Raw genomic sequence first — 22,281 nt, forward strand, 5'->3', positions numbered from 1 at the left:
TGAACTATAAAGATTTTTTGTCTTGTGGTATTTTTTGTGGCACAGTTTCCTCCCTCATTCATGACTACACTACTACTACTACTACTACTACTATTCATAATAATAATATATTTACATTGTGTGGTATTTATACATCATGGTAGTATTTGTTGTTCTGCCTTTAATTTATTTAATTAAATAAATAATGTAATGACTTTTTAAAGTGCCTGTTCTGAATCTAGGGTCTAGGGAAATTACTTTATAATAATGTCAAAATGCTAACATCTGAATGGTCCTTAAAATAAAATTCAGACATTATTTTGTGAGGTTTACACTCTCCCATAAAAAATATGGAAAATACACATATTTTTCTCTTTCAGGTTCTGGAAAAGTAGAAGCTGAAAGAGGGTAAAACTCTCTCAGCGAAAGACATCTCTGGCAGCCATGGCTTCAGAACTCCATGAAACGATCTTTATGGCCAGACAAGAGCAACACAAGAATCTTTTCCTGAACTACAGAAACCTCAACAATTTCCCTGATGAGCTTCTTAAAGATGAAGGTTTGCAGTTCCTAGAGAGATTCTACATGAAGAGAAACTCCCTCAAAACACTGGTGAGATCTCACTCACCATGGTGGTGGTCTTCACCTGTGCTTAGACTCTGGAAAGGAACAGTTAAGGAATATTCCGGGTTCAATAGAAGTTAAGCTCAATTGACAGCATTTGTGTCATAATACTGGTTGCCACAAAAATTATTTTTTAATTGCCCCTTCCTTTTCTTAAATAAAAAAAGCTAAAAATCTGGGTTACAGTGAGGCATTTACAATGGAAGTAAATGGGGCCAATTCATGAACGTTAAAATACTCAATATTTCAAAAGTATAGCCAAATGACGTAAACAATGTGTGTGTTAACATGATTTTAGTGTGATAAAATGGCTTACCTTTTCTGTGGAAGGTTATAGCCAATTTTACAACTTCATTGCCATGATGTTGTAATGTCAACATACCCTAAAATTATTGTAAAAATGAAGATTTAAACAACTTTACAGCTCAAATACGTCTCAAGTTTTAACAGAAGAATTAATGTAAATGCTTTAATAAAATTACAAGCTTCACATTTCTGCCTTTAAACCCTCTAAAAATTGGCCCCATTCACTTCAATTGTAAGTGCCTCACTCTTACCTTGATTTTTGTTTTTTTTAAGGATGGACGATTTGAAATAATTTTTGTGGTAATCGTCATTATGTCACAAATGCTATCGATTGAGCTAAACTTGTACTGAACCTGGAATATTCCTTTAATAATTTCCTTGCCCTAATTCTGTTCTCTTCTTTACAGCCTGATAATCTTGCCCAGACACTTCCTAACCTGACTGAATTGTGAGTGTTTATCTTTGTTACACTCTTTACTAATTTAAGCTTTGAAAGTGTGTATTGTATAGAATAACTTTTTTAATTGTTCATGATTTCAGTGTGCGTAGAGAAGTTCTGGGTATTGTACAACGGTAATATTGCTGTTGTCCAGTAGAGGTCCCTAAATGATTTTTGTTGTGATGTTTTCTTAACCAACCTGTCCCAAATTGTAATGAGTTACCTTTTACGTACAGTGGCCCCAAAAGATTTTTGGCCACACTTAAAAATGGTTGAATGTCATTGTATTAGATAAAAAAAATAAAAATAAAAATAAATAAAGTGTCATTTATATTGAGGAACAATAAAAGACAATGCTAAAGCAATATAAATATACACTGTTCAAAATTAATACAAAAAGTATTTGGACACTTTCTGGTTGACAAATGTCATGTCAAGTAGTTAATGTGATGAGCTACACATGTGGTCACTCTACTAGGACACCTGTGTGGGAACTGACTTCACACATACACTAAAAATCAAATTGAGACCAGTTGCTTAAAGTCAGTTAAGCAAAGCAAATAAAATGGCAAAAGTCAAGTTAGTTCTTAGAAAAGGCCTAGCACCATTTCTTTACAGATCTGCCAGTTAGTTTGATATTTTGTTGTCTAATGTATGCATTAGGGCTGGGTATCACCAGCCACCTCACGATACGATACGATACGTATTGCTATATGTCATGATTTGATATATCATGATACATCACCATATCATGATTCAGTTTCTCATTTAATTTCAATTAATTTGTTTATATTTCAGTTATAATGTCCATTTTGCTTACATGCAGTATGAAAGAAATTCTCTTTCAGCTAATGCTGATTTTCATCATTTTGGTGATATTTTAGGTATATATATATATATATATATATATATATATATATATATATATATATATATATATATAGCCCATGTATTACATCAATAAACATGATGTTTTGAAATTACATATATTGCATATATACAATATATTGTTACATGTTTGTTGTTTACATGCCTAATTTGTGCTATTAATAAGTATTTACTTAGAAATGTTTAACAAGTTCTAAAATGGAACTGTCTCTTTAAGACCTGTGGCAGGGATTTTGACAGTAGTGTTTTTGAATGGCTTATTTACAGCATTTTTTTAACCGACACTAGAGAACAGAAAGGATATTAAAAGAGACATTATTAAACAACAAATGGTTTGCTTGGATCTAGTCTTGGGACTCAGAATGAGTCAAAACTCTCAGCACGTAGTGAAAAGATCTCGAAATTCTGCTTAACTTCTTCACCACTACACCACTCAAACACTGGTGAGTGAAATCTAAAAAATGATCAGAGCTGTTACCAGCCAGTGGCTAATCACAGAAATTTTTTGTAGCATATGGGAACATGTGCTACTGAGTGGTGGTGGTGTAGTGGACTAAAGCACTGAACTGGTAAGCAAAAGGTTGTTGGTTCAATTCTCACAGCCACCACCATTGTGTTCTTGAGCAAGGCACTTAACTCCAGATTGCTCCAGGGGGATTGTCCCTGTAATAAGGGCACTGTAAGTTGCTTTGGATAAAAGTGTCTGCCAACTGCATAAATGTAAAATGTATTTATGCACATATGATTGTAAGGGATTGCAAATACAATGAAAGTGTGATCTTGGCATTTTAAGAATCGACATTGGGATTGTACAAATGGAGATTAAGTAGAAAATCAATATTTTTGCCCGGCCCTAGATCCAAACACATGAGAACGATCAAGTATGTCTGTGAGAGAAACTGTGAATCCTGCTGGATCAGTTTCAGTTTCTTTTGTGCCTCATAGAAGCATCTCAGACTGCAATGAAAATATCACGATATATCACATTACATTGATCTAAGTATCAATACAATATCATGAGAAAAAGTATCGCGATATATGGATATTTGATTGTATCGACACAGCCCCAGCATGCATGGGCATTCAGACATTTTTAAGTGTGGCTTAAGTGTCCAAATACTTTTTGGAGCTACTATACATTTGACTGAAAGGACTCAGCTTGGTAGAATAACTTCTGATGAAAACACCATCATGAAATTTAATCCCACAATCTTTCCTTTTCATTCAGATACCTGCACTCAAACAATATTGCTATTATTTCTCAAGGTAATTTTAACACATAAGTACATATGTAGACATTTTGATATTAGGTACATTTATGAATGAGGTTCCTTTTAGACGGATGAGATTCTTCATGTTAATGCAGCTATTGGCAACCTGGTGAAGCTGCAGTCCTTGGACCTGAGTGACAATGCTCTGCAAATCATCTGCCTAGAGATTGGCCAACTGCGCTCATTACGACACCTGCGATTACCCAACAATCAGCTAAAATTTCTCTCACAAGGTGAATCATGCATATGTTTTAACCTCTCATCTAACATTGCTCAACATTAATTAACAGAGCATGCTTTTGAGTACTATCTGATTTTGTGATAATTATTTTTGGCATAAAAAAAATTGAATAATAAAAAAATCATTCCTTTTTCTCTAAAAATATCAAAGGTTTTGTCATGTATTTTGTTATGTATTGATCCACCAGTGCTTCTCTTTATTAAGCTACAGATTACCATTTAAATAATTTCGACTCATACCCGTGATTGTAAAAAACACAAAATGTTGTACAACTAAATTTACAATGACTTCCATTGCAAGTGAATTTTTTAAACAAAATAACTTCTCTTAGAAATTGTCTTTCAGTCTTCGAAATGACGTGATCACCTAACCTTTAAATAAATAGTTTTAAAAATTATACATCTCTCAAGATTTACTCACCCTTATGCCATCTCAAACTCATATAACCCTCAGCGGAACACAAACGAAGATATTTTGAAGTTGAAGGTATATGATATGTTTTTATCCATACAATTCAAGTCAATAGGATCCAAAACTTTCAAGCTTTAGAAAGGACATAAATGCAGCATACGACTCGAGTGGTTTAATCCATGTCTTCTGAAGTAATACGATCAGTTTTGATTGAGAAACAGACCAAAATGTACCTTTTTTTCCCCACAATAAATCTTGACAACAGCAGTCTCCTTGGCATGTTTATGAGCTTCTCTCATTGTATGGATATAAACACATCATGTAATATCCTTGAAAATATCTTCATTTGTGTTCTGCAAAAGAAAAAATGTCATATGAGTTTAAAATGGTGTAAGGGTGAGTAAATCATGAGAGAATTATAAATTTTGGGTGAACTATTCCTTTAATAGAAAATAAGGGAACATTTTTAATTATTCCTCATACTAAAGAATTTTTTATAATGTGTAATAGATTTCCAGCAAGACATGTCCAGAGTATATTAATTGCATTTGGACAGTTTAAAAGGAACTTTATATTTTTTCCAAATGCTCTGATAAAGTGCTATTTCTTCCATGCAAATGTTACGAAAGAGTCATTGTAGCTTAATGGACAATTTTTTCTTAAGTTGCTGGTACATTGCATTCCCTTTCAAGTTTTGACTGCATCTAATTATTTCTTCGCTTACCAGCTAAGTATGAGGAAAAGACATTACCAGGAGCTTTTAAACCTCAGTAGAAAATAAAGTGGGTGAACTTCATTTAGTGAAGATATATATATATATTTTTTTTGGTAAGCCTGGCTTCTGAATGAGAACACAAGCCTATAGTTTTATTTCTCTTATCTCTATGAACTGCTTGCAACTCACAGAATCTTTCTAGATTTTAATTTCCAACAGAAGTACTAGTGCTTGCAAGTCAGCAAGCGAGTTTTCAAAGTTTTTGGTGAAATTATCCCAAAAAGGAGATACCACTGCCCTCTTAAATCTGAAACTTTAAACCCTTCTACCCATGAAGGAATATTGATGCCTGTCAGAAATGGAAAGAGAATAAGGGATTAACAAATGAATTAGTGAACTGTGAAGTTGAAATAAGGCACAGCAACATGATAGTTAAATAGTCTGAAGGAGTTTTCTTCTGTTTTGTCATAAACAGATTGTGGGAACATGACTAAGCTCTTTGACACTCTCATTAAACACTTTGTTCCAAAATACTTGAGCAAAGTCATCTTATATCTTTTTTTTATTGCTCTTTTCCATGGTAATTGGTTAAAGTTTCATCTGAAGCTGAGACTGTTCATGGCTTTAATTTATCGTACATAAAGTGACCAAAACATGTTGTGAAAGTGTTTTACAATGCATTGTTTAAGCACTTTCTAACATGATTTAACTAGCATAGATTTTTGTATTGTGTTTCAAGGCCTCACACATACAGTACATATGTCACATATGTAATCTTGGTTCATTTTTTTAAAATTACTTCATTGAAACCACAACAGAAATGTATATGTGCTTGTGCTGGTAGAGCTGGGAGATCTGAGAGAGCTGGAGACCTTCGATGTGTCCATGAACCTCCCGAGGACTCTGCCGGAGCGTTTGCACCAGTGTCTGTCCCTGCAGTGCCTGACGGTAGACCACAACTTACTGCAATGCCTTCCTCGCCAGCTCTGCCTGCTGCCTGACCTCAATGAGCTCTCCATGGCCGCCAACTGCATCACCTCACTGCCTCTGGGTGAACGTGCGTGCGCACACGCACACACGCACACACACACACACACACACACACACACACACACACACACACACACACACACAAAACAACATTCTTCACATGTTTCAAGAAAGAGTAAGTTTATGGTGGTAAATATAACAATAGAAAGTAGTATACACAAACTTGTTTTATATCATTATGGGGACTCTCCAAAGACTTCCATGCATTTTATGGATTTTATACAGATCTAATGATAATTTCTATCCCCTAACCCTACCTCTAAACCTAACCCTCACAGAAACTTTTTTGCATTTTTACATTTTCAAAAAAACATCATTTAGTATGTTTAATAAGCCATTTCCCTCGTGGGGACCGCTGGCTGGGCCCCACAAGGTAGGTGATCTCAGGTTTTACTATCCTTGTGGGGACATTTGGTCCCCACAGTGTAGTATAAACATGTATCCAAGTAGATTAAAAATGTTTAATGTAACTAAAACACAATAAAAATCTATTTAAAAATCATAATAATAATAAGGCATCTTTTCCACACTGTTTTTCACGAAGTGAAGGATAAATTATGTTTAATAATTTTCCTGTATATGCTCCAGTGTTGCAATGCACAGCATTAAAAAGCAATATTTGTCTAAAGATATTTTTTTCTAAAATATTTAAATGTTGAAAAAATGCCACAGGAAATTTCCATTAACATTTCTGAGTAATTATGCAAATAAATAACTGAATCAGTGTTTTGAATCAGTTAGTGTTGTTACGATACCAACATTCAGTAGTCGGTACTGATACCAGGGCAGTAACCACAATTTACTTTGAGGGGGACAATTCCCTCCCAATAATCAGATATGGCCAGATGTACAGTACGTGATTTGTATGTCATTCATAACTGTGAATGTGAAAACATTAACGGAGCAGTTTTCAGCGAATCAGGCTTAAGACAAAGAGCGAATGTGTGTATATTATAAAGGAATTGAATGAATGTGGTAATCTGGCAGGCTTTTGAAGTAGCTTTATAGAAAATTCTCTTGACGTTATCTAAGAAAATTATCTATAAAAAAACACTAAGTAGAGCGTTTTCACCCTCAGATTAAAACTAGATGGTAAGACCTATGAATTGTGACTTCTATTGTGCTTTTAGGTTTTGGCAAGGACCAGTATCATATTCTTAATGAAAATATTATTAGGTAATAATTTAAAATAAATTTAAGGTTTTCTAAATAATTTCTTTATGTCTTTTATTAATTCTGAATTTTGAACAGTATCTCCTTAGAGTCTTCTTTTAAAAGAGTGCTCAAAAAATGAGCCACCAGTTAAAGTAATTCACCTAAAAATGGAAAATGTACACAAACTTGTTTTATATCATTATGGGGACTCTCCATAGACTTCCATGCATTTTATTGATTTTATACAGATCTAATGATAATTTTTATCCCCTAACCCTACCTCTAAACCTAACCCTCACAGAAACCTTTTTGCATTTTTACATTTTCAAAAAAACATCGTTTAGTATGTTTAATAAGCCATTTCCCTCGTGGATTTCGCTGGCTGGGCCCCACAAGGTAGGTGATCTCAGGTTTTACAATCCTTGTAGTATAAACATGTATACTTTTACTCACTCATTTACTCACCCTTATGCTGTTCAAAACCCATATGCTGGGTTTTTTCTTGGAACATAAAAATAGATATTTTAAGCAGCTCTATTCCATAGAATAACAGTTTATAGTGAGCAGGAGCTGTCAAGCTTCAAAAAGGACAAATACTATAAAGCACTATTAAAGGCTTAGTATAAAGACATCATAACAGTAATCCATATGACAAGTGCACTATATTCCAAGCTTTCTGGGGCCATACAACAGCTATGTGTTGTATGGACTACTTTTATTGTATTTTTATAATGATTTTTTTTCTCTTTGGACCTTGAAAGCAGTGGTCAGTATGAACTGTTTTTGTATGGAAAAGAGCAGCATTATGATTCTTAAAGAAAACATTGTGTTAAGATTCTATTGGGAGGAAAAAACAATTAGGGACAATTTGAGGGCAGTAAATAATTTTGTGTATTTTCTTTTTGCTTGCCAGCTGACACAGTCATGTCATTTTACAGATACATCAGTGATGAAAAGAAATTCTAATTATATTCATCTTTTCTTTGAGGCAGCACAAAAAAGAAAGAAAAGGTGATTGAAACAGACAAATTGCTAGCAATGCAGACACAGTGTTTGTCTTGTACTGTGTGAACTTTAAAAATACATGTATCTTTTAAAACCAGAAATTATACAATTTTAGGCTTTTATGGCATTTCAAGCCTCTATTCAGAAAATTATTGCATTCAGTGCCTTTACTATATTAAAGGACCAAAGAGGACCATTATAGTTGTGACCTCAACACCCGTGACCCCCCCCCCCCCAAATGGTTTGGTCCCTCCAAAGTTCAAGACATGGTTACGGCCTTGACTGATACCAGTGAAATTTCACAGTTCTCGATACCGATTTTGATACCACGGCAAAAATATGCTAATATTAAACTCACTCCTTTACCCTATTTAAAGTTACATTTCAATGTAAATAATAAATCAAAAGAAATGCATGTGTTCCTCATCTTTTTTTATTTCAGTACCGACTTGGCACCAAAGTACCGGTACTTTTGACAACTCTAGAATCAATCTATTAAAACTTTTTGTACTTAATCATAAACATGATTTGAAGTTAACAATGCAATTTTTGCTACTGAAGTTTAAATCAGAGGCACTATTAAATCCTCTCTACTCGCTAGTCACGACTCGAGACAAGGAAGTATCATGAAACCACTCTAGTGACACAGTCTAAGTGCATTAAAATCATTTGATATTTTCGATGTTGCTTAATTTATATTGCCAAAAAAATCACTGTGAATATATTATGAATATTTTAAAATATTGCCCAGCCCTAGTTGTTGATGCGTGTGTGTTCTGTTTGTAATGTTTGCACTAAATCCATCCATCCATCCAGCAAGAATAATGAGGTGTATGCTGTACTGATTCATGCAGAATACTTACCTTGTGGAAAATGTACATAATTGTGAAGTGCAGAAGTGAGGTCTTTGTGGTGGGAGTGTTCTGTGCCAGTTGTCCAGGGAGTTGGTTCTGCTGGGAAAGGCATCTTGTCCTTGTCAAGGCCAAAAGGTGGTGATCTGCCTGATCTTTTCAAAGGGCAAGAGGAAGTCATTAAGTTAGTTACCCAATCAATGAAGAGACCAGGTTTAATTGACCTCCAAGATGCATATGAGGTGAAGAGTAATCCATTTACATTTGAAGATACATACAAGTGTAATGCATCTGGTTGTGCAGGCCACATAGGCAAAATGTGTTATATTTACATTGGCGTGGAAATAGAGTAGATTGGATTTATATCCATTTTGCTGAAACAACATTGGTGGCAACATGTAGATGGAATCTTTTCAAGATGCATTAAGTGACTAAGACCCTATGGGTAGAAAAGGAGGGACAAAATAGGGGTTAGGACTAGTTAGAACTTGGGGTTGGGTTCTGGGTCTGATTGAGAGACAAAATTTTACTGGTAAATTCAGAATTCATCAGAGATATTTAATATCTATTTTATCATTATTATTATTAATGATTTATATATATATATATATATATAGGTTTCATAGGCCAATTTGCCCGCACAGTCCACACAGGCCATCACCTTCACCTGCCACCCGTTGGGCATTGCACCAGTCCCCTATTTCTCTCCTTGCAGGTGGTTGAGCCTGCCACCGTTGGGGATCGCACTGGTCCCCTATTTCTCTCCTTGCAGGTGTTGGGCCCACAAGGAGGCTGCCCCATGTTGTTTCTTCGGACTGGGCCCCATGGTTCAAAGACCAGCCACCAGGCGCTCACCTACGAGCTCCAGGAGAGGGCCCCTGTCTCCCTGTCCCAGGCAAGGTTGCTGTATTTCGTGCTGGCCACATCATAGGGGAATTTTATATTGCTCTTCGTCTGGCCTCTTGCCTGGGACCAATTTGCCAAGGAAGACACTACCAGGAGCCAATGCTCTAGACAACACAGCTCCCAGGGTTTTGAGGCATGCACACCCCTCCACCATGATGAGGTGGCTATCCACGAAGGGGGGATAAGGTGGCTATCCATGGAGGGGCGACAAGGTGGTGATCCATGGAGGGGCAACGAGGTGGCGATCCACAGAATTGGGTGGATTTGTCCTCTTCAAGTAGGGTGAGGGAAATTTGGAGCAATAGATCAATAAGCGGATCAGTGCAGTGGCTGCAGTAATGGGGTCATTGTACCTGACAGTGGTGGTGAAGAGGGAACTGAGCCTGAAGGCAAAGCTTTCAATTTTCCAGTCGGTCTTTGTTCCAACCCTCATATATGGTCATGAGCTTTGGGTAGTGACCAAAAGAATAAATGAGCTTTCTTCGCATGGTGGCAGGGCTTTTCCTTAGGGATGGGCAAAAGCAAAGCTCTGACATCCAAGAAGGGCTCGGAGTAAAGCCGCCTCTCCTCCGCATTGAAAGGAGCCAGTTGAGGTGGTTCAGGCATCTGATAAGGATGCCTCATGGGTGCCTCCCTGCAGAGGTGTTCCAGGCATGGAACTGGGAGGAGTCCCCGGAGAAGACACAGAACACGCTGGAGGGATTATATCTCTTGGCTGGCTTAGGAATGCATTGGGATCCTGCAGGATGAGCTGGAGGATGTGGCTTGGGGAAAAGGACGTATGGGCAGCTTTGCTTAGCTGCTGCCATGGTGACCTGGTCCTGGATAATCGGCAGAAGATGGATGGAAGGAAGGATACGTTGCACATACATAGATCTGATCGGTCCATGCACCATGACATGATTCATGTAACTGATGACTGATTGAATTTGTTATAATACATGACAAACAACCTAATTTACTCTTTTGTGCTTTTCTTTATGCAAAAGCTGGAAGTTGAATAGGCTAATAGCAATAAAGATAATGTGTTTAATTATTTAGTAGGTCTAAACAAAAACGTTTATGATTGTCCCCGGCAGCAACGCATCCCCACATGTTGCTCACTAAGATGGGGCCTCAAGATGGTCCGGAGGCATACCTTAAGCTCTTCATGCACACTGCCAAAACTCTGAAGTGGCCGCCAGAACAGTGGGTGGTGCACCTTCTGCCGCTGCTGACCGGGGAAGCCCAGATTGCGGCGCAACAGCTTCCGATCGCCAACCTCCTGGACTACGCAGTGCTGAAAAAGTCCATCTTGCAACTGGTTGGCCACAGCCCAGAAGAACACTGCCAGTGCTTCCGCTTCTTGATGCTGAGCGAGGTCGGCCACCCGTTTGCCTTTGCCCAGCAGCTCCGTGACGCCTGCCGGTGGTTGGTGCTGACTAAGGAGGACAGCGACACCAATGACGTCATCAACCTGGTGGTGCTGGAGCAGTTCATCTCCCGGTTGCCGAAGGGGACAGCTGAGTGGGTCCAGTGCCACCGACCAGCGTCGCTGGACAAAGCGGTTCAGCTGGCGGAAGACCATCTGTCAGCGTATCTGGGGGCCAGCGTGCCCTATGCCCTTTCTCTCACTAATGTCTCCTCCCCAGTTCTCCCCCCCTCCATCCTGTTCAGTTTCCCCACAAACAGGGGAACATTCCCCCAAGACCTGCTCCATGGTCATGGGGGTTCCCTGCTCCAACAAACCCCATCTCTCCCCTCTCTTCATCCCAGGTGAAGGAGTCCACTGCCACAAGTGTGGACGGGAGGTTTGGGCTGGTCTGCTGGAGTTGTGCGGAGCCGGGTCATGTCTGAGAGCAGTGCCCGGTAACGGAGGTGGGGGCCTTGATCCAGATGCCCGACACCCCACAGACAACCTCTGACAGAGCAGGGACGTATCAGATACCCGTGAGTATTAAGGGGGGTACATACCAAGCCTTGGTGGATTCAGGTTGTAATCAAACCTCCATTCATCAATGCTTGGTTCAAACCAGGGCACTGGAGGCAAATAATCGGGTGAGGTTTGTGTATGGGGATATTCATGATTATCCTGTAGTGATGGTCACAGTAATGTTCTGCGGACAAAAGCATAATATCGAGGTGGTGGTTAGTCCTCGCCTCACCAATCCGCTAATTTTGGGAACTAATTGGCCGGCTTTTCAATCATTATTAAAGAGGCTGTTTGTGGATGGGTCCTGTGAGAAAGTGAATCTGTTGGGAATGTGTGAAGTGCTGGTAGGGGAGGCATAGCCTGGGCCATCTGTGGCTACTCCATATCAGGCTGATGCTGGGAAAGGGGAGGTGTCATCCTCCCCTGCCCTTAGGAAATTCCCGGTAGGAGATTTAGCTCTAGAGCAGTTGTGAGACAAAACCCTGAGGCACGCGTTTGACCAAGTGATAGTGATTGATGGTCAACATTTTCAGCCGGGCATCGCACTCATATATCCATATTTTTCAATTACAAAAGATTGGTTGTACAGAGTAACACAGGAAATTCACACGAAAGAAGATACAACCCAGTTGTTGGTACCAAAGAGCCATCGGGAAATGTTATTCCAGGCGGCTCATCATAATCCGATGGCAGGTCATTTGGGACAGGGGAAAACACTAAGCCGTCTCATGGCCCGTTTCTATTGGCCGGGCATTCACGGGGATGTTCACCGGTGGTGTGCGGCATGCTGTAAATGTCAGCTGATGAATCCACCGGCCACTCCAAAAGCACCATTGCGCGCTCCCTTCCATTGATCGAGGTTCCTTTCGAATGAATTGCCATGAACCTCGTCGGGCCATTAGAATTGACAGCGCGCAGGCATCGCTTTGCATTAGTCCTGGTGGATTATGCAACATGATATCCGGAAGCAGTGCCATTGCACATCTCAGCATGTAGTGTTGTGGAGGCACTCTTCAAAATTATTTCCCGAGTGGGGATTCCGAAAGAAATCCTCACTGATCAGGATATTACTTTAATGTCACGTACACTACGCAAGCTATGTGAATTATTGGGTATTAAATCGATTCAGACAAGTGTGTGCCACCCGCAAATGGACGGCTTGGTCAATTGATTTAATCAGACCTGAAAAAATATGATTCGTAATTTTGTACACGAAGATGCTCGGAATTGGGATAAGTGGCTCAAACCCCTGTTATTTGCAGTATGAGAGGTCCCTCAAGCCTCCACTGGATTTTCTCCATTTGAATTGTTGTATGGGCGTAAGCCCCGTGGCGTATTAGACATCATGAAAGAAAATTGGGAGGAGGGACCTTCACAGAGTAAAAATGAAATTCAATACGTTCTTGACCTGAGATCAAAACTCCACACATTGGGGCATCTATTAAAGGAGAATTTTGCTACAGGCACAAGAACGTCAGTCCCGGCTGTATAACAGGGGAGCTCAGCTATGGGAATTTGCACCGGGAGATAATGTCCATGTATTGCTGCCCACATCGTGCTCGAAATTACTCGTAAAGTGGCAATGGCCCTTTGAGGTCACACGGCGAGTTGGGGAAGTCGACTATGAGGTGGTCTGTAGGGATAGGGGTGGGGCACGTCTGATTTACCACATCAACCTCCTAAACCATGGAGAGAGGTGGTCCCCGTGTTGTTGGCAATGGTAGTTCAGGAGAGGGAGTTGCTCGGACCGGTGGTGAATCTAAAAGCCAATCACTTTACCCCGGTCACTTGTGGAGACCGTTTCTCGCCGTCGCAACGTACGGAGGTTGCCAGGTTGCAAAAGAATTTCTCTGACGTGGTCTTGCCTCTCCCCGACCGCACTGATCTCATAACAGACAACTCCAGGGGTAGTGGTACATAGTCGTCCCTACCACTTACCCGAACACATTAAACAGGTAGTATGGGAAGAATTAAAGGCCATGCTCGATATGGAATTAATAGAAGAATCCCACAGTGATTGGACCAGCCTGGTGGTTCTGGTACCTAAGAGCGATAGCTTGGCTTGGTCCGGTTCTGTGTGGATTATAGGAAAGTTAACGTGGTGTAAAAAATGTTATGCTTATCCAATGCCTCGTATTGACGAACTGCTCGAACGGTTGGGAGCGGCTCGCTTTTATTCGACACAATTTTGATTTGACAAAAAGATATAACACTGATGTCCAGTGAATAAAATGGCCTTCTCCACACCATTTGGTTTACACCAATTTGTGACCCTTCCGTTCGGTTTGTTTGGGGCCCTGGCTACATTTCAGCATCTTATGAACAGGGTCCTCAGACCGCACGCTGCGTATGCTGCTGCCCATTTGGATGATATCATTATTTATGACAACAATGCTCACCTTAAAAGTCTCCAATCGTTTCTTTATAACAAATCATTGGCTGCAGTGGGTGAGTTGTTTTCTTCTACTATAATGTGCTATCAGACATTTTAAGTTTTAAAAATGAAAACATAAAACATAAACAGGTTCACTGCATTTGATTTTGTTTACATTAGTTATTTGAGATGTTATGTTAATAATGGTTTTTGTGATGCCATTAACTGTTAACATGTTGTCTCACAAACTCACACTTTTGATTATTGGCCTTTTATCCTGCCTAAGAACCTTAAAGAGGAATGGGTTGTCTAGCTTACATGTAAAGTGACCAACCACAATTTCGTTAGTTTTTTACAGGATTCCAGGGGCAAGTAAATCTAAAATTTGACAATCCCAGAATAATAGACCCGGCTGGGTGACAGCCAGTAGCTATTTCAAACAGTGCACACAACGTGCATGTAGACTTTGTGGTCAGAATTTTCCTCCATCTAAAAATAAAACGTAATGGTTAATTCACAGATATAACACTGCAAACAATGCAGAATATACGGTTTTGCTCAAGGATATCTAGTTTATGAGTATTTTACAATATATTTGATGACACTAACCTCATAAACTGTTAAATCCAGTGACTGGTTCATCCACAAGAGCACTCATTGTAACAGTCTAGTAACTTGTAAACAAACATTTTTAAAGTTGCATAGCAGCCAGCCAATTACATTGGAACTCATGATTTTAGCCAGCTCTTACCATTATGCATTAGATTGTCAGTAGGTCGAGCCTGTTTTCATATAACATATGAGATATGAGTTTGTCTGTATGCATGCATGCTTGTGCACAGATGCGGCCTAGCTGCTCAGATCTCTGATGTGAACCAATACTCTTTGACTCTGGGAGATGTGACCGTTCCTCTCCCCTCTGAAGTGAAGGCCATTGGCTCCAAGACTGACCGTGTGTTACCTCTGGAAGAGCTGGTGTGTAGAGTCCTGCATGCGGCCCACAACCGGTCAGTATGGGTAAGAGTCTCAAAAAACCTACAACAAAGCATCGGGCTGATTTAGGCTCTGTTATAAAAGCTAGTGATCGGCCTTCAGAGCATTAGGCCCACTCCCATATTCAAAGGCTGTTGCGAATAATTATTCTGCCTTCTAAGATATCTTGTTTTAGCCAGATTCTAAGGCAGCATTGCTTGTATACTTCCCAAAATGCATTGACTAGCTTGATGAAAAAAAACAAACATTCAAGATGTCGAATGGAGTCAAGGTAAATGTTAATTAGAAGTTATTCATTCAATACTGGAAAGTTCACTAGGTTTCTGAGAATGGGTAATAAACAGACTAGTAAGTTACTATTTTATCATTTAGATGATGCTTTTGTCCAGATAGACTTGCAGTAGACATATTTGCCTAAGGTTAAGTGCCAATGGTAATTGCTCATGGATCAACCCTTGTGGGGTTTAAAACCTCACCCTTTTAGTTACCAGCCCAGATCCACATTAAACATTAAACATTACGCTGCTCCATCATAAAATAGACTTTTTAAAGCACATGTCTGAGCTCTTCATGCTCATTGTTCTTTGTTCTTCTGTGCAGATGTACAGTACCTGTTGCCTAAAAGTCTGCTGGATGTGGTTCAGTGGCCTCTGGGTCACTGTCACTGATGCAGTCAGCCCATATTCACCATTGTCTACCCCAAACTCTTCCCTCTCAGAGAGACCGCACTTGCCAGAGTGCACAAGAGGTACTGCTCTTAAGCATGCTCTTGTATCATATCACATATTTACTTTGCTTCTTCATCTCTCTGCTGCCCACTCTCTTGACTGTGATTGACCAACTCTGACCAACACTTTTTTAATAAGGTTCCATTCATTAACATTAGTTAATGGAATGGGTAGCATGAACAAACAATTAACAATATATTTGTTTACATCATATATTAATCTTTGTTAATGTTAGTTAATAAATATACTATTGTTTATCATTAGTTCATGTTACTTCATAGTTCAGTAAAAAACTGAATCTCTCTGCTGCCCACTCTCTTGACTGTGATTGACCAACTCTGACCAACACTTTTTTAATAAGGTTCCATTCATTAACATTAGTTAATGGAATGGGTAGCATGAACAAACAATTAACAATATATTTGTTTACATCATATATTAATCTTTGTTAATGTTAGTTAATAAATATACTATTGTTTATCATTAGTTCATGTTACTTCATAGTTCAGTAACCAATGTTTACAAATACAACTTTTGATTTTAAAAATGTATTACTATATGTTGAAATTATTATTAACTAATATAAAAAAATGCGTAATAAGTATTGTTCATTGTTAGTTCATGTTAACTAATGTTGTTAACTAATGTTAACAAATTGAACTTTATTGTAAATGTTACCATGTCATCTTGTTTCGTTTTTTTTTTTTCTCATTTCTTCCGTATTTAGAAAAACATGGGGGCAGATTTACTAAGAATGAATTACGCCCGCTAAAGCGCCAGTTTTTTGCACGTGCTAACTGTGCTCGTTTAGCTCCCAATTCACTAAAGGAACATCTGGATCATCTCTTAAACATGCAGAACATGCACTTGACGACACCGCCCATCTGGATATATGCCAGGTTATAATGCTCTTCAACATCATTTTATGAGTATTTGATTAATTATTCCTGAAATGATCAGTTGAAAATGTTCACAAACATCTCTTTTAAATAAAATTAATTTTACCGTCTACTTTCATTTGGCAGTAATAGCGCTGGGCAAATGGATGGGAGTTTTATGAATTAAGCCCAATCTTTAGTGAGCCTAATTTACATAGAAAGGAGGCGTGTTTGCGCGGAAAGGAATGACAGTGACTTCATTTAAATATTGAAGACAGCGCAATTTCAGTGCTGATTGCACCCGCTAAACGTGATTGCGGGTGGTTAGTGAATAAGATGCAGGTATTTGTGCTGAAATACCATGTGCAAAAGTGGCGCAACTGTTTAGTGAATCTGCCCCATAGTCTCAGCTCATCTCTCGTCTCATTCTCTCTCACTCTCTCATTCGTTTTTTTTCTCTAATTCACTTTCTCACTCATTCATTCCCTCACTGATTCATTCTCTTTCTCTCTAACTCTTTAATTGATTTACTCCCTTACTAATCCATTCACTTTTACTCACCCATTCATTAATTCACTCATTCATTCACTCCCTCACTCATTCATTCACTTTCTCTCAATTTCATTTATTTCCTCATTATTCACTCAGACTCATTCATACATTCACTGTCATTCATTTATTCCCTCCCTCATTCATTCACTCATTCACTTTCTCACTCACTCATTAATTTATTAATTCCCTCATTCATTCATTATCTCACACATTTATTCACTTTTCACCTACTCATTCATTTTCACTTACTTATTCATTCCTTCACTCTCATGCATTCAGTCATTCATTAATTCCCCAATTAATTCACTCTCTCACCCATTCATTTATTCACTCTTCACCCGTTCATTCATTCATTCCCTCACTCATTAGTTCACTTTGTCTCTTAGTCACTTATTCATCCCCTAATTCATTCTCTCACTTATTCATTCACTCCCTCGCTCATTTATTCACTCTCACTCATTCAATCCTTCACTCTGATTTATTCACTTTCTCATTCATTCATTCGTTCTCTAATTAATTCATTCACTCTCTCACTCATTCATTCGCTTTCTCTTATTCATTCATTACTTTTTCTCTCACTATTCACTCTCACATTTATGCACTCATTTATTCACTCAAACTCTTTTTTCACTCTCTCACTAATCACATCATTCATTTAATCCCTTATTTATTCATTCATTCACCCTTTCTCACTCATTTATTCACTTGTTCATTCACTCACTCACTTATTCATTCATTCACTCACTCATTCATTTGTTTACTCCTTCATTTACACATTCACTCTCTCTTTCACATGCCTGTTTTCTCTAATCCCCCTCACTTCCTCTATCTGCTCATCTTCCTGCTCGTTTGATTGGTTGAAATGTCAAGCGTGCGGCTCTGAGCTGTGCTTACTTCACTGCCTGTCATGTTCCATCTGTAATGCAACACTGTGCTTTTGTATCAGCATCTCCCAGCATAACCCAATCAGCCTGCTCAACTGCAGCTCTCAGCTACTTCACGTGCATTAAGAGATCTAATGGACCCGCCAATTACCTCTGACCCTGAGTGTTCGCCTGCTGTTTCGATGTGTGTGTTGGAGGAGTGTGTGAGATAAAGAGAGGAAAGACAACAAGAAAATATAGAAAGTAGCTCATTCTGTCCCTGAAATCACAGCATACACTAATGCATTCATTACAATCTCACAAAAATTACAACTGCCATTTGTTTAAAATTCAAGAAGTAAATTTTTGGGGAATTCTATTTCATCTGCCTTGTTTTCATTTGCTTACATTTTTCCTTTTTCACTCTTGGGGTCAACAAGTTAGCCATTGTGTGTGTATTGGTGAAAGCATACCAGAAAACCCACATTCTTTCAATGTCCATGCATCTAACAGCATTAAGAATGCATATTTTTGTGGAAGTAAAGCAATGTCTCTTACATGGACAAATGTTAATGTTAATATTTTGAGATCTCAACATATATGAAAGCTCATTAACATTCTTTTAATAGGGGTTGGCATTCCAAACCTTTTCAAAACATCCTCCCGTTCACTGTGAGGTAGTTGAAAAGGGGTATTAGTGGTTTACTTGAGCTAACCATCGAAAAGTTATACAGTAGGTTGCTCTCCACCTCTGTGTTTTTGATAATCAGTCATTTGTATTACTTTGTGTTTTTCTTTCCCTCTTATGAAGTCTCTCATTATAAGCATACTTACATTTTTTCCCACTCACTCTCTTTTTACTTTTGTGTAAACAGAACCACTGTAAGTTTTGTAGCATACTGCTGTTCAAGCCAGTGTCTGAGGATGTTTGACCTGCAGAGCTGACATCTCTCATCCGCTAACCTCACATCACTGCTTATGGTGCTTTCATCATGACTGAGGATGTGCAGAATACTGCAAGAGACTTTTTGTTTAACTAATAAATCATGCCTTACTATACAATAAACATCTGGCAGCTCTACCTGTGTCCTGAATGTTTTCAAGACACCCTTTAAAGGATGTCTTCATTCCACATATTAATGTGTTGAGTCTTTTAATTACAAAGCAAGAAGTTGGCATAAACCTGATTTTATTTCAAAAATTATTGTATAATGAGAAGAACTAGGCTTTTTTTAATTCAATGGCCTATTCAAACTGTAAAGAATTGTTTAACCCGGGGCCTGGGTAGCTTAGTAAGTATTGACGCTGATTACCATCCCTGGAGTCGCGAGTACAAATCCAGGGCATGCTGAGCAAGGGTCTCCTAAGCTACCAAACTGACCCATTTGCTAGGGAGGGTAGAGTCACATGGTGTAATTTCCTCATGGTTTCTATAATGTATGGTTCTCGCTCTCCGTGGGGCGCGTGGTGAGTTGCGGAGTATAGCGTGAAGCCTCCACGGTAATGCGCTCAAAAAGCCACATGATAAGATGCGTGGATTGACGGTCTCAGACACGGAGGCAACTGAGATTCGTCCTCCACCACCTGGATTGAGGCGAGTCACTATGCCACCACGAGGACACATTGGGAATTGGGCGAGAAAAAAAAAATTGTTTACCCCGAAAGGTTGCAGGTATCTACAGTAAACTAAAGAATATTGGAAATATAGATTAGATTTTTCTTAATGAAAGTATTTAATACATTCAGGCTGTAATTTGAGGAGGTTTCTTAAGAAAGTCATGTTTATTACATAATCAATATTAATATAGTTTTAAGAGAAATATGGGCACAGATACTTCAGTTTCCATTTCAAAGAAAGAGTGAATTCTTTTTTCCAGAGCCCTTTTTTGAAAATGGACCGCATTTTTCACTCATTTAATATATATTTACTTCAGGGTGTAATGTCATTTTCCTAAATGGAGTGCAAACTGTACTAAAAGGACTACTGAAGAATTACAAATCTGTATCTGCACCTTAACTGTTGTTTTTAAACCATGAGCCAATACTTACCTTTAAAGGTGGCTTTTATACAGAAACAAGGTGACTAAGCAAGGCTCATAAACAAGCGTGTGTGTTGTTGAAAGTGACAAGAATTAAAATAGTGTAAAAGAAAATCATGTTTTTATTGTTATCCCATGTCACAGGTCCACTGTGAAGCTGTGTCAATTAAATGTTCTAAAGTGCCAATTTACTTATGTGGAAAACTTGCAACTGATTTTTCTAAATGATGGCACCTTCAAGGAATAGTTCCCAAATATTTTTATGGAAGAGAATATTTTCACAATACCGAGACACATGAATTGTTCTATGTGAGATTTGCTAACTACAACACTACAACTGTTAGTCATGGTGCCACATACTGCTGCAGACTACCAACATTCAGCTTTCAAAATTGTCCCTTTAAGTGGATCTGCAAGAGAGTGATATATCAAATTTAAAGTATTGCTGTTACTGTTAACAGTTTCATAAATCATACAAAGATGCCAGATCTTTTGCTTTCTAAGAGAGATTTTGATTGCTTGGCTTAACTTTACATTGCTCATGTTGTCTCGTTTTGGCACTTCTAACGAAATAATTGTGCTCTTGTTTGAATGTCTGATGTTTGCCAATAACAAAGTTTAAAAAGTCTCTTGTGTCTCATTATTATTCAATTCGAGTTCATGCACACATTGAATTGAATTTATATAGTGCAATTTTGATTGTGAATATAGCTAAGAATTTTTAAAAGTTAAAGAAATTTAGACATCTTTATACTGCAAAGGTGGCACAGAAGCTGCATCTGAAGTGTCATATATACAGGGTTGGGGAGTAACGGAATACATGTAACGGGATTCCGTATTTAAAATACAAAATATAAGTAACTGTATTCCACTACAGTTATAATTTAAATAATTGGTAATTAGAATACAGTTACATTCAAAAATTATTTTGATTACTGAAGAGATTACTTTGCATTTTGTTGTCATTTGTTTCATTTAATATTTAGTCCTTTCAGATGAAAACATTTATCCATATAAATGATGCGATCAAAAGTGCATTTGAACAGTGGTGAAACACTTTCTTATGATGTGTTAAATTATACAAACAGACAGAGAAGTAAGTTTGAAGTAAGTTTGGAGCAGAAGAAATAGAAATAAACCTTGTGTAAATTGTCAGCTTTACGCTAAGCTAAAATGCTATTTCTAGCCATTTTACATACACGTTACCAGGCACGATCATATTTTTTTTATCAAGAAAATTCACATTAGATCATAATTTCCTTTTTCTAGTAAGACCTTTGATATTAGGGCAAAAATTATATTCTTGATAATAATTTTTGTATGGTTTTCCTGTAAAAAATATCAAAAAAATCATTAAACCAATATAAATATGATTTATCATGTTTTAGAAACAACACCGCGTAAGATATTTAGGTTTTTTAGAGAATGTATTTTTATCATGTGTATTTTGTCTTACTGTACTGGCAGAGTTTTTATAGTCAAAACAAGTGATAAAATCTACCAGTGCTGAAGAAGTAATCCAAAGTGTTTAGAATATGTTACTGACCTTGAGTAATCTAATGGAATACGTTACAAATTACATTTTACAGCATGTATTCTGAAATCTGTAATGGAATATATTTCAAAAGTAACCCTCCCAACCCTGCATATATATATAATACAAAAAGGTGTGTTTACACCAACTTTTCAATGCAGCACAGAGAGCACATATGTATTTATTTAGGAATCACAATTGCAAACTATCACTGGCTCGAAAGACAAGAGCAAATTTAAGCACGGATCTGATGTGTCAATTTTATTTACACCGAAACAAAAGCTGCATCAGAGCCACTTCTGATGCTAAACGCTGTAGTGGGTCAGAGCCTATACGGCTTGTGATATCAGATGTACAACCATTTTGTAAATCATCTGGAATATAGTGAGGACATCAGGCATTTTTATTTCTCGTTGTAAAGGTGATGTGTTAAGAGAATCCAATGAAATGTATATCCTGTGGGTCTGAGAATTAAAATATGACATTAAATATAACAGTACATTAGTTTACTCTTCTATTTACTGCTGTGATAATAACGACTCAAAACAAGGGGGGCCTGGGTAGCTC

The 22,281-nt window shown here is 38.1% G+C and overlaps 1 pseudogene; it reads left to right on the top strand.

Annotated features, from left to right (window-relative positions):
• The first annotated feature begins 423 nt into the window (after positions 1-423).
• Positions 424-19,086, top strand: LOC127413411 (leucine-rich repeat-containing protein 28-like; annotated as a pseudogene).
• The last annotated feature ends 3,195 nt before the right edge of the window (positions 19,087-22,281 follow it).

Source organism: Myxocyprinus asiaticus, chromosome 2, assembly GCF_019703515.2.
Source record: "Myxocyprinus asiaticus isolate MX2 ecotype Aquarium Trade chromosome 2, UBuf_Myxa_2, whole genome shotgun sequence".
NCBI classification, from domain to species: Eukaryota; Metazoa; Chordata; class Actinopteri; order Cypriniformes; family Catostomidae; genus Myxocyprinus; species Myxocyprinus asiaticus.